This window comes from Solea solea, chromosome 17 (assembly GCF_958295425.1).
Source record: "Solea solea chromosome 17, fSolSol10.1, whole genome shotgun sequence".
Taxonomy (NCBI): domain Eukaryota; kingdom Metazoa; phylum Chordata; class Actinopteri; order Pleuronectiformes; family Soleidae; genus Solea; species Solea solea.
In genome coordinates, this window is record NC_081150.1 from 499,580 (window position 1) to 514,120 (window position 14,541).

The following is a 14,541-nucleotide window of genomic DNA, read 5'->3' on the forward strand; positions in this document are numbered from 1 at the left end:
ATGAATCCAACGTTTTGAATAATGTATTCCCCTCCTCGCCTGAGACAGCGCTGCATCAAGAATTACTGAAGGAGAAGACAAGACAACAATGAACAAGAAAACTCATCTGTTGGTTAATGCAGGACAACTTCTGTTTCCTCAGATACACAGATACGCTGCAACAATGGACTCAGACATTTCTCCCGGCTATTGTTCTACACCTGCATATGTTCTGGTTGTGTTTACCCACAATGCCCTGCAAATAAAACAAAAATATGTCTCTACCCCATTCCTGTTCTCACCGGCTTACGCAGGCGGTTTATTTATTTATTTATATGTTTATTTCGGTCATGTCAGTTAGATCACTCATCATCACACATCACCTTAGTGTAGTTCACACAATACACATAACCGAAAGGGAAAGCGGGAGAAGCAAAAGCTTATCTAGTCCTGCCCCCATACCAACAGCAAACGGCATGGTAACCCTGCGAACCTCCGCTCTTTAAAGCACACCTCACTCACTGGCAGTTCCTTTTCTGTAGAGCTGTGGAACTGCCAGTCACCAGTAAACAAGGCTGACTTCATTGCTGCCTATGCCAACCACCTAGCACTGGACATCCTGGCTCTCACTGAAACCTGGATTAAACCTGAAAACAATGATACCCCGGCTGCACTTTCGACCAACTACACATTCTCTCATACATCTCGTCCGTCTGGATGCAGAGGTGGGACGGACCTTAATGAATTCCCAACAAATGGACATTCAAACAACTACTACCCTGTGTCAAATCCAACTCATTTGAATACCACGCCGTCTTGGTGACTGAACCGGTCAAAATCTACATGATTGTCATTTATCGTCCACCACGTCAACTGGGTGATTTTCTTGATTTTACCCTGTTCTTTAGCTAGACACCCTGCTCTCCTCAATCCCCAAGCATGAGTGCCCCATGATTGTCCTAGGTGATATGATCATCCACTTAGACAATCCCTGCTCTTCAGAATTCATATCACTGATGCACTCCTTTGAGCTATAGTGGGTTCACAGCCCTCCAACTCACAAAACTGGCAAAGAGCTTAATCTCATTCTAATCAGAAATTGTTCCACGGATACCCTCACGGTCACACCTCTACACCATTCTGACCACTATTTCATTCAGTTCAGTGTGGGTCTCCCAGATCAAAGTTCTGCTTCTACCCCCATGATGGTTTCCTTCCGCCACAACCTCCGCAATTCTCCTCCCTTGTAGCCTCCACTCTTCCACCCGTACCTAACTCAAAAGACCCAGCTCCTAGTACAGGCTCTGGACATGTGCCGCCTTGACTACTGCAACGCCCTGCTTACAGGCCTCCAGACCTCTGCTGTGAAACTGCTACAGATGGTCCAGAACGCGGTGCTGCGCCTGGTCTTCAATCAGCCCTAAAAGGGCACATGTCACCTCTCTGTTCATTGAGCTCCATTGGCTACCCTTACCCTATAATACCGCTCTACATGAGATTTTCATGCACACAAACATTGCAGCAACATGTCCATTTTTAAAAATGTAAACAATAATTACGACTGATTTACTGTGAAACAAATACAAAAGTAGTGCTAGTAATGGTAAAAGTAGTGTTTATATGGTCACAGCCATCTTGTAACCCTATGTCACGGTTGGTGAGGTTGCTTCAAGTTTCTGAGTTGGAAATCCAAGTTCAGGGGGAATTCCTCACACAGAAACCAAGAAATTCTGGGTTCCAATTACAAATGGAAGGCACCAATAAATCAGTCTTAAGTCTGCAGCCCGGATCTTTGAACTAAGACTAAAGGTGATTGAGCCTGCAGTAATGGCTCCCCCACATATCAGATCAGCTGACATCAAAGAAATGTAACATCAGATTTACTTAACTCAGTTATGTCAACCGGTCCCGCTAAACACAATTAATTAAATGGGAGAATGACTATGTATGTAATTATTACTATTTACTTTTATGCATATTTCACTTAATAGATCTAAATATATTCTACATCATACAATTAAGTTGGATTTACTTAACACTATAAGCTTAGATGTACTAAAGGTACATCTAAGCTGCTAGCTGTCACATGACCTGAGGACGGACGCACAGTTGAGTGAGTCATGAACTAATCATTTCTGTTTCCTGTCCTGCTCACTGAGCTTATGGAGCTGCCTGCCATGTGGCGAAGGAAGATACTGCATGAAAATGAACGAATCACTCACTGAGACGAGTCATATAAAAGGGGTGGAGTGGCTCAGTGGGTAAGACATCATGGTCGCAAGTTCGACTCCATCCCTGGCTGATTGTACTCAATTCCATTGTAAGTCGATTTGGATAAAAGCGTCTGCTAAATGACATGTAACGTAATGTAAAAAGATTAGTTCATATTGAACGAATCGTTCACGAACGACACATCACTAGACCTTTGGCACACATAAGGCAGGCTTATGCCTGAACAGGCTTTAACAGCCATTGCTGGTACAGAACAATATTATCTATACAATTATTTAGAAAACAGTCACATATAGCTGCTGTAATCACACCATGTGAATCAAAAAGCAGCGAACATCTCAGACTTTGCCTTGTGCAGTAAAGTTGGTTTTTCAAGACCTGCACCTATGCAGACATTCTGTTTCCAACCAAATCCAGCCATACTTTTTGGACAAACTCAAAAGTGTAGATTTAAGCTGTAGATCAGGCCAAACAGGAGTGCACACCCATTCGCAAAAATACCTGAGACCCTGAAGCACTTCAACTCCCGTCTGTCCGCTGCTCCCTCACGCCGAATGACGTGGACTCATCATCATTTCCTCCATTTCTCTCTTTGCACCAGGATCAAGATCCTAAATGTGGAAGAATGATAAAAAGAAAAATTTTGAAGTTTTGAATGCATAATTATATTAAATGTCACATCTAAATATTTATATAAAGCCCAAAGTGTTGTCTTGATGTTTTGTCTACCATTCCAAACCCTAGACAGCTCAATTGACATGATTTAAGACAAAATGTCAAAATATCATTAAAAAACATAGGAATATTTGTTCAGAACTATATTTTATTATTTAACCATCCTCATCTCCGCAGGTACATTTTGAACAAGAATTTTTATCATTTCTCTCTCTTGTCAGCGAGATAATTTGTTTTAATAATTTGTAAATGCTTGCTATTTTCCACTGGAAGGGAAGTGGAAGTGCAAAACTTGAGATGAGTTGCAAGAGTCAACTGAGAGTTTAATTTGGGAGCAAATTTTAACCTTTGATATCCCCCATATACAAATGCATTGCAGATCTTAAAAAATATGTATGTGTATATTGCTATTAAAATGCCTGCATCCAGCTATTACATTTATTGGGATATTTGTCAGGTACTAAACTCAGCACTAATGTTAATCCGTCAACCAACACGCTCTGCACATCTGAAATTCACAGTTGTTCACAGCTTTGAAGTTCCTTCCTTTTTAAGAATGTAATGTAAATGACAATAAGGTAAAAGGATAATGATTAAAAGTATATACCCTAAACAACAAAATAACGGTTAACCAGCTCACTCATTTTAGATCAGCAAAAGTGGAACGCTAAATGGAGTCAATCTAGCAAAATATTTATGTTTTTCATCTTACCATAGTCTATACCATCAGTCCAAAGTCAAAAATACTCATCAACTGCTATAAAACAAGCATATTTTAGTTTGTCATTTTTGAGTTAGTCATTAACTTACCTGGATATTGATGGATGGCTGTGGATTATGAAGAAACATGTGGCAGGACAGCAGAGTACAAGTCCAGAAAATGGTGCCTTCAGCCTTGTTCTTACTGAGCATGTGCAAGTACCTGTGGGAAACGCCCTCCTAGGCCTCTTTGTACATCTTAATTAACTTGCTTACATAAGTTATGCTCATTATTGTTTGATAAAGTTAAGTACAAAACACAGAATTATTCAATAATTTCAGTTGAAATAACTATTTAATGCTTTAATGCTAATTTAATGCATCTTTCATCCTTATTTCAGATGGTTAATCTCTTTAGTTCTGGTTCAGTTCAGTATTGAGTTCACAACAGTTGTATAGTCCACAGTTTTGTAATTGCAAAAAAAAACATCAGCCACAAGAGGCACTGAAATCAGCTTTTAACATTTATTGAACATTATTAAACAGATGTATATGAACATTTGCAAATGATTATTTGTAAGTGACTTTACAGGAAAAACAAGCCCAAAGTCACTTATAATAAGAGGATTTTGGCAACTCTGATTGTGTAGCAGCAGTAAAAAAAAATACATTTCATAGGGTATATTGTCAGGAACAAAGTTTGTTCAGTATCGCCACGAACAGTCCAATCATGCAGCATGAAGAATGTGAGAAAATCAGCTCAGCACATGTTTTCATGGTGTGTCACCATATATAATAGTTAATCTCTGGTATAAACATCTGTAATTTAAATCAAAAACTAAGGTCTTACCCTAACCCTGAACCCAATGGTAACCCTAACCCTAAAACCAGGTGTTAAACCTGTGGGTCCCAGGCAAAATGTGACGTCCCCACAAAGATAGTTTTGTATGAGTAGAGTATGTATGTTTTGGACCTCACAAAGATATAAATGCAAGTACACACACACGCACACACACTCAGTAAACATCTGCACAGGAAAACAAAGCACTAAATCAGACCCAGGGAAAAACGATCTGATTTGTTATCAGCAGCAGCCCCACACTCCTCCCACTGTCCCCATGGCAGAATCACGGCAATCGGTGTGCTAAGAGCAGCAGACACTCTAGAGGGCAGTGTTGCCCACAGATTGAATCAGAGGACCCAGCTGCAGAGTCTCCCCAGGGCCTCTTGGCGTGGATGAGGAAAGAGACTGTCTTCCTCTTTTGTTTCCCTGTTGCTCTGAAAGTGTCCATGTGATACACTGAGGGTGGAAAAACAACAGAAAAGACAAATCTGGCACGGCTCTCGTATCTGGTGTTGTGGCTGCAGTTATGATACACCGACTGTCAAATGAGAAGCATCCTTTTCCTTCTCAGGATGTTGTATGAGGTGAGAGCACACGTGATTAACTGTCATGCTCCTGTTTCACATGGAGATGAAAGTGATCTGATTACAGTTCAGTGAGAGGATCATTCATTCCCTGAGGCACCAGGGAAAACCTTTTCTGTAGATGTGTCTGTGCATGCTGCATTAAGGTGACCAAAAACACCACATCTACTCCACACTTGCACATGGGCCTGGTGCTAGTGCACAAATCCATCCTGGACAACTGAGATCTGAAGTGGATAGCATTCAAAAATATAGAAATGGTAGCATATACCTCAGTTTCACCAATTCAAATTGGTTAGTAAACCAAGTTTAGAGAAGCTAAGGACACAGGATCTGCTGGTCTTTGGTTGCCTCACTTGAGAAGTTTGGGTCTTTCATGTAAAACCAAACAGGATTTTAGAAACTGAAGTCAACCTGTGTGGTGTGATGTAAAATCACTGATTTTCTCTATGGACATATCTCAATGACATACCCTGAGGTACGCATTAAATATCCCATTGTATTACTGTCACCAAGACGAGGAGGAGATGATCGTGATGAGCACAGACATCTACCAAGCAGCAGACCACAGTTGAAGACCCAACATCAGAAGATTTGCTGCATAACTAAGGAAAAGGTAATTATTCCTCTCATTTTCATATTTCTGCCGTTTAAACAAAGACTGCGTGTTGACATGAACGTTTGTAGACACACTGAACAAAAAGAAAATGGTTGGACACACATTGCAGTTGAGGACACATAGATTCAGGACGTTAATAAAAATATGAAGTAACACTGTAGTGAGAAACTTTTTATGTCACATTATCAGGTCAAGAAAGACAGAAGATTTAAAGAAGATTTATCCTAAGTATCTTTGTAACTTGTTACCACCCAGTACAACCAGGAGAAGAGTTGGTAGTTGGTCTGTATTTACAGTATATAGCGCTTGTCTTGATGTCCACTCAAAGCTGGTTTACACTAACCTTTTGCCATTCACTCACACATTCATACAGTCCATCTATGTGCAGTGCATCACATCACACAACACACATTTTCAGACCATTCAACACAGTGTTAAATGTCTCGCCCAAGGACACATGGAGACACACAGAGTTGGGAATCAAATCCACAACCTTACAGTTGAAAGACAAATCGCTCTACCACTGAGCTACCGTCGCTCAAATTTGACTTGAAATTTGAATTTATTTTTACTTTTACTTCAAAATGACTTTGGACAGTTAAGTCATATACTTTAAAACTTTTACTCAAGTAATTGTAATTACTAATAAATAAACGTAATTGTAAAATGTGACTTCAATTTCCAGCAAAGTCATTTTTGGGTAAGAGACACGAAAAGTGTCATCCAGCAGTTGATAATCTTGTCTTGTGCTTCTTCAGTAAGGTGAAGATTACTTCACTAACTCACTAAACCCTAATTATCATTCCCTGTTTTATTTTGATAACTTATACTTGTTAACATACACCACTGTGATTGCATGCTCCTCCCCCATTAGTTTTAGTTGTGTTCACTGTCCTCACTATTTAGCCACTGTTCACCAGTTTCTGCTATTTCAGCTGTTTCAGTGAGCATACATGCATTCTCTGCCTGATGACTTCCTCATGTCTGTCTGTCTGTCTGTCTGTTGGACCTTGTCTTCAAGTGCCTGTGTACTGGCTCCTTTTTGGACTGAATAAAGAATTTTAGAAAGTTGTTACAATATGTTAATTGAGTAAATTTTCTTTTTTCAGACCGTAAATAACAGTTTTGGTGTTACTGGAGTTAAGTTAAGCTCTAACCACACAACAAGCACCTTGGAATGTCTCTGGCTTTGTGCACATGAACTTTAGCTTTATTTATTCTTGTATTTATTCATTTTCTTATTGTGGTCTGTTATTCCAAAACCTAATTGCCCTTCAGTAAAGTTCTCTCTCTTTATCTGAAAAGTGATTGTTTAGCGGGAAACTGAAATGGTTTGATTAAACACCAAGTGTGTTGTCCTGTGACTTGACTGGATTGTCTTGTCTGTGTTTTCTCAGGATTGAAAATCGGTTACAAAGTTTGTTGCGTCTCACACGTCTTTTTAAAATCCTCCAGTATGAAGACTTTACGAAACACAAGTGAGAATCCTGTCTCAGTGTTTAATATTTAAAAGATCATCTCTCACATGTGATGAACAGGAAGATGTCAAGGCTGACAAAAAGCAAATGTCCTTAAATATTGACTTTGATCGTAAAACATTCTAATTTTAAGCATTAGTCAGAGCACGTGTACACAAACACTAGTATAACTTTTGTCTCACACCCTGTGTATGATTGTGTTTGAAGTCCAAGACGTTTGAGAGCAAATGTAAATGTTTCCCTTGAGTGACCACGTTAGCCTGGGACTGCTGAGGTCATGAGGGCAAATCATGGTCATCGCCTGAATATTCCATATTTCTGCTGTCTTACTTAAGTTTGTGTTACGATGGTAAATCCAAATGAAGGGTTTCATTGAGGTCACAAAATAACACATTTGAACTTACTTACTGATGGAGGCAGCAGCGTGTGCTTCAGTGTCCAGGTAAAAAAGGCTGTCTAATAGTGAGATAAAGCAAAAAACATAATCCTAAAATAACACAGAGGTTGGCATGTGCAGGTTTCATTCAGTGAGTTGTTTGCTAAGTGGCTAAAATCCATTTTTATTGTGTTAGTCAGAAAGAACGTACAGTATGAGTCTCAGCTGCAGTGCACACAGTGTTTGTGCCTCACACAACAGCCACACTTCAACACATCTGATTTATCACTGTAATTATCCATCTGCCACTCAACAACATCAATCACACTTTTCAAACCTGTAGAAAATACAAACTGCTGTTCTTGGGATCAAGAGTCTGGAACAGGACCACGATAATAATAATTATAATAAAAGAAGCACTGTTTTACTCTCAGAAGGCAAAGTAATAATAGTCACTCAAAGGCCCTTAAATAATCCACCTTGTTTTAGGCCCGAACATTTCTGGTTATTCTATCTTTTTTCAAAGAGTGAAACCTGATTATATTTTCCCTCAGAGACTGAGGCGTTCCCAGTATTATGGCAATGACCACTTTCTGTTTCACTGTAACATGTTACTGACAGCTCTTGTCAATACCTTCCCTTTACTGTTTTTGCTGTATGGCTGCATACATCTCTGCCCCTCCCCCTTATCTTGCTTATCTGCCATGTGTTCAATTATCCCTCTGCATCCTTCAGTGATAAGGACACTTCTAATAAGAAGCTTCACTTCCGCTCCTGTAGTAAACAAACATGTCCACTCGTCTCCTCGCTGTCCACTCTCGTCTCATTTTCGTCTTCTTCTGCAACTGTGACATTTGTGTCTGTTCATTATTCTTTTTTGGAATGAAACTACAGCAGTAACATGGGCTTGGGCTCGCTCTCCAGGTTGCACGGTAACTGAGCGGTCAGGTGATGCGTTTCGATGAACACGTGGATGCTGAGGAGGCACCGGACACACTGGGCTTTTTGATAGACCAACACTTAATCACAGAAAGTGAAACACCACCATCAGCCCAATGCCCTGGACTCCCCTCAGCAGGCTGCCGTGCGTAAACGGCACAGAGACTGGGTCGCACGTAAAGTGATGATAATACAGGATCGCAACATTCCTCTGGCCAGAATCCAACCAGGTGAGAATGTTGCCACACTCTGACAGGAATGCTGTACGTGCTCATGCCCGCACTCTTCTGCAAGCCATTTGAATGACGACGCGCTGTAAGCGGGTTCGGGCTTTTAAAAAGCTGTCAATCAAAATGTACATGTTGGTCTCGGGCCTTGTCGGGACAGTTCTAATCTGACTACTAAAAGCTTCCAACAACTTCTGGGCAGTGAGTGACACTGACCCAATTTTGTTGCCAAACTTCAGTTCCCATGACAGACTTTGAAAGGTAATTCAGAATTATCAAGAGTCTGCATTCACAGTGCTGTCACAGAGGGAAAAAAGTCCCTTCTAACGTCAGTCAGTTCTAATGCATCAAAGTGCCACAGTTGGCAAGTAAGACAAGAGCTTTGAAAATACTTTGCATCTGATTCGATAACAGTTTGTCATCCATTTATCAGAATTGTCAGGAAAAAAAGGGAAATAAAAATATACAGTGTTCTACCACTACAGCAGTATCCAAGATTAAGATTAAGATTGTTTATTTGTCATTGCATGAGATAGACGGCAAAATATTCTTTTGTAAATTACACTGCAGTTCATACCCATTCACTCACATAAGAGGAACTGCTGTAACTCACATTACAGCAGCAAAGACAGTAAAGGTAATAAATAATAAATGTGCATTTTGACATCTACAAATGTACAATAACAAAGAATATACAGTATTTGCAGTAAACTGCATCTGTCATTCACTAACTTGTTGTTAGGTGTCTTGGCCAGCTACACTTAATCTGCATGTAGACTCATTGAGTCGGGGATTGAACCTACAACCTCCCGGCTGAAGAACAACCCACTCTACCACTGATTCAAATCCTGATCCATGTTCATGCCCTTTGACAAGAAAACAACAGTGATATTCACTTGTCTTTAATGCAGGACACAAACACACTGAAGTGTCCTCCTGAGTGGACAATCACCACACTGAAGCAGTCATATAATGAAATAAATATTTCACTTTCTACGCCGTAGACACACTGTTACCTGTGTGTTCTTTTATTCATGGATTATGATTGTTTGTAATTGTTGTTTGTTCAAAGTAAAGCACTTAAAGTCTGCTTTGCAAGACCAAATGCATAAAGAATTTAGTTGAAGGTTAGTGTTGCCGACCATGTTTTCACCACTTAATCAACTCCTAACCTCCTACCCCTCATGACATTCACCTATCGACACGTTCTTTGCGGTTTCCAAATAAACATTCTTTCAGGCCTGTGAAAAATATTTGGTGGATTCCACGAATATTTGATAGTTTTTACAGGCAATGAAAAGTCAACACTAATGTTTAATTCATCAGTCACTTTTATAATCACTGCATCTCCAGAGGAGACGGCTGTAAAATACAGTTAGTGCAGCGTTGACGTTACAAATGAGCGCGAGCAGCAATTTATTGACCTATTATTCAATGAAGTGTTTTGAAATGAGGCCAGTTCACTTCCACGTGTTGTGATGAGTCGCATTGACTCTCAGCCCACTGTACTTTCAGAGTGTGAGGATTGCTCTGCACCGTTCTACATTACACAACAGGAGTTTCTGCTGTCGTTGGGATTTCACACTAAGTGACATTCACTCATGGCTTTTTTATCTCTGATGAACCACGGTTGTAACCAGTGTTTGGTTACATTAGGTCCTAGGACCTCATTAAACCAAAACTTGGCATCCCCCTAAAACACAGAATGTTCTAAGGCAAGGAAATATTCAGCTTTACAAAACTATGAGGCGTGTGAGCCTCATAGTTTTGTAGTAGTAGTGTAGAACTGCCAAAGAGGAGAAAAGAATCAGAGCTGTTTCTTTATAACATGATCTTTAGTTTATTATAAGGAGATAGTTAGACATTTGGTCTTACCGATGATTGCATGATATTTCCATCAGGGAGGAACTGAGTCTGAAGGCGACCCACAACCAGGGTGGTCTTGTTAGGGCAGGGTGGTGCTGGACCTAAGAGCAGGCATGCGAAGACCGTTTAACAGTTTATTGTAGTGATGTGTCGCTCGTGAACGATTCGTTCAAAATGAACTAATCTTTAAATGACTCGGGAGTAATGAGTCGTCTCAGTGAGTGATTCGTTCATTTTCATGCAGTACCTTCCTTCACCACATGTCAGGCAGCTGCATAAGCTCAGTGAGCAGGACAGGAAACAGAAATGATTAGTTCACGACTCACTCGCCTGTGCGTCCGTGCTCAGGTCACGTGACAGCTACCTCGTCACCGTGGTGATGTTAAACAACAATGACACAAGTCACTTTATTGTGGTGTGTATTTGCTTTCCTAGCTTTTCATGTGGTTTGAATTGCTTGTGGCATTTTGTTTATGATCCTTAATAAACAATAAACTTATACTTATGATACTGTTAGCTGAAGCACACCATGTTGCCTTCAGTGTTTGAGAAACGCCCACAAGAGAGCTACAGCGCCACCTGCTGTAAAAATGAACGAAATGACTCAAAAAAAGATTTGTTCAATTTACTGTCCGAGATCAAAAGATCACAGTCAGCGAAAAGAGTCAAACTTAGTTTATCAAACACTAGTTTATTGAAGAAGGGTTTAACAGATGAGATGAGCAAAGCAGGAACCAGAGGTAAAGGTGGATATCTGATCTGACGGCGGAGAAGGTAAACGTCAGTGGCAGCATGCACGCGGGAGGAAGTTCTGAGCACAAGAGTAAACACGAGTAGAATACAAGCAAATAATTAAACACTGGAGAACTGAGATATCTTCATGTGAGACCTGTGATGTTTACCACACAGAGGCTGGAGAACCAGGAAATAAGTGAGGCTTGATGAGGGGATTGGGAGCAGGTGTGCTCCCGCTGCAGGTGACCTGATTGCATGCTGAGGTGAATGCAGCAGAGAAAGGCGGGGCATGACAGGTTTCAGGTCAAAAGGCACGAGGAAAAAATCATTATTAGTACGTTTTCTCTCCACTGTGGCAGTTGTGTGCTAATGTACAAAAGGGTCAAACGACAAAGTATGAATTCCACTTTAGCTGTCGCTGACTTCTGTCATTTAGCTGCAACTCGCAAAACTTGTTGGAAATTGCTGCGTTTGAAATTGTGCTTTGTGAACAAGTCTTCACAAGTGTCTGGTTGAATGTAGAACAGAACAAAATCTACAGCAATGCAAAGCATGAGAGTTGAGGGACATGATGGAATGACAGTCGCCACCATGTCGACTTCTTCTGCTCCACCAGTTCATGAGCTCTGTGATCCTTTCTTTACAAGCATGTGCTCATATAAACTGTATCTTTGTTTGGACTCAGGCAGGAAGCTTTCGGGAATCATCCTGAAATGTGATGCAGAGAGCAGAGCAGAGGCATGGTGGTAATTAATCCAGATTTAATGCTATATCGTCACATCTGTCCACATCTGAGTGCTAATCACCACCAACCAGGGCCACGGCAAAGGGAGGACAAGCTGCTCAGAGAAATTAGCCCAGTGAGTTCCGTTGCTCTGCATACAGGAAGAGTAGGAGGCAACAACTGTAATCAGTCAGAGCCCCTGTAGGAAAGATGATGGTGCAGCTGGGTCTCCATGGTTGTGTAACCAGAACAATACAGAGATGTAGTCTATTTAAAAAGCCCTGAAATCACAGTCATTACTGTTGGCCTTGACGGAAACACAGTAAAAGTAGGATACAGTATGACGAGCCATTTTCAAACACCCACGAGAAGAAGAAAGTTCAATGCAGTCATGTAATGTAAGTACTGATTTAGGATACATGCATACTAACAGTTTTTCAACGATTAAAACTTAACTGTTGGCAATCAAATGAAACAGAAGCTGAAAGCTGATAGTCGACACTGTCACTGTCTGTAACTGCACCATCATTTTCAAGGGTCTCAAGTCCAGACAAGAAGATGCAGCCCCAGAGTTTTGTGATGGCCTACTTTTCTCTCTAAGCCTGGGTTCAGGTGTGCACCTGCATGCTGCTCCTGTCCTGAGGCCTGAGTGGCTCTTTTTGTTCTTCTTTTGTTCTTCTTTTGTTCTTTTTTACTCACACACTCACTCAGCACACTTCTCACACTATAACACTACTGACTGATTGACTCCATGGTGACTTCCTACACTTTTGTAATACAACTAACATGTTGCCTGCATTGTGCTCTTATTGCTTTGACTACCTTAGGCCTCAACAGTTTTCACATTTGGCAGACGTGTCCTGAGCAGAGTTGATGCATTACAAACCAAACATGTAGTTTGGTGAATGTAGCTTTAGTGCAGTGTCTAATGTGATGTAAAATGGCGAGCCATAACAAGTGCAGCAGCAGATCACTGTTATTTATAGCAGTGTATAAATACTGTTTTTTACTGCATATTATTATAATTTAGCAGTACTTTCATGAATAAATACTTGTTTGTATGTTTTCCTGTTAATATACTGAATATAACTGCATAGATTACAATTTTAAAACGTTTCCTGTTATCCTGTAATCTTGTAAAATGTATTGTATTGTATTGTAAAATGTACATTTTACAATAAAATGCAAAATATGGAATTATATTGTCAGTTGTGAGAGTTTGTGAAATCCTGGATTTTTTCAAGTATTTAGAACCAAGAGCCAAATGTTTATCTGAATAGACAAATAGACAAAAGAGTGACTGATAGACTTAATCAACTCCTAACCTCCTACCCCTCATGACATTCACCTATATCTGTTTTAAAGAATATGAGCTGGAAACCCTCTCATCCACCCACCATGTCCTTCTGCACACAGTCAGTGGCAGTTGGTGCAGGAACCCCAGCACAGCAGCGTACACAGTGCTAATGTCCATGAATAATGGGAACCCTGTGCAGTGGCCCAGCTGCTCCTGTCAGGCCCCGGTGCAGCAGGGGCCTCCTCACACTCTGCTCTGATAACACACTCTGTCATCATTCAGCCACACAGGAACACAGCCAATCACAACTGACCACAGTGTGAGGCGATATCTCAGACCCCTGCCCATCTGCTTCCTGGTCTGCTTGACCTTGGAGGTCATGAAGACAATGACCTCTGACTGAATGATGGACCCTTGCTTGGTCTTGGCTGACCTTTCATTCAGAATATGTGGAAATAAAGAGTCAATCAATTGCATTTTGTTGATAAAATAGTTACCTTATACTTCAATGCACAAACGCACTTCAAATCTCACACATATACGTTTCATGTGCGATGAAGTAACATGATAGCACTACGACATTTATTCAAGAGAGAATCTAGCTCGTGTTTCAGATTTGTAATTTCTTAACGGTGCTCACGACATAAACTGCTAAGATGTCAAATCTGCCAATGATTTTGTTGTCACTCTGCAGACTCGTCTGGCAAGGACACTATTTTGGCAGAATCTCCAAAAATGGTAAATGGTTTGTATTTATATTGCACGTTCTAGTCTTGATGACCACTAAAAACTACCTTTGCCCAAGATTGTTTTAGTCCAACATCTCTCCAAATCTTTGGACAAACACGTTTTTTCATCAGCGTACTTAACACGATGACAGACAGATAGACAGACAGACAGACAGACAGACAGACGACTTTATTAATCCCTTTGGGAAGTTCCCTCGGGGAAATTAACAGCTCCAACATCCACACACAGCACTGTTAAAATTAGACACACTTATATAGAAGACCTTGTTAGTGAGCTTGTTTTCTCATCTCTGTGACTGTGTCTTGTGATTGGCTCGACATGTATTTATTTATTTATTCATTTCTTTATTTATTTATATGTTTGTTTGAGTCATTTATTTTGACATCGCCACTGACACCGATTTAACCGACCATTCTGTCAGAAATACTAAGTATTCTTCTTTCCTTCCAGATCTCATATATTTTTGATGTATTTATGACTGCATATAAAGACTTAATGTATATATTGTATATGTTTA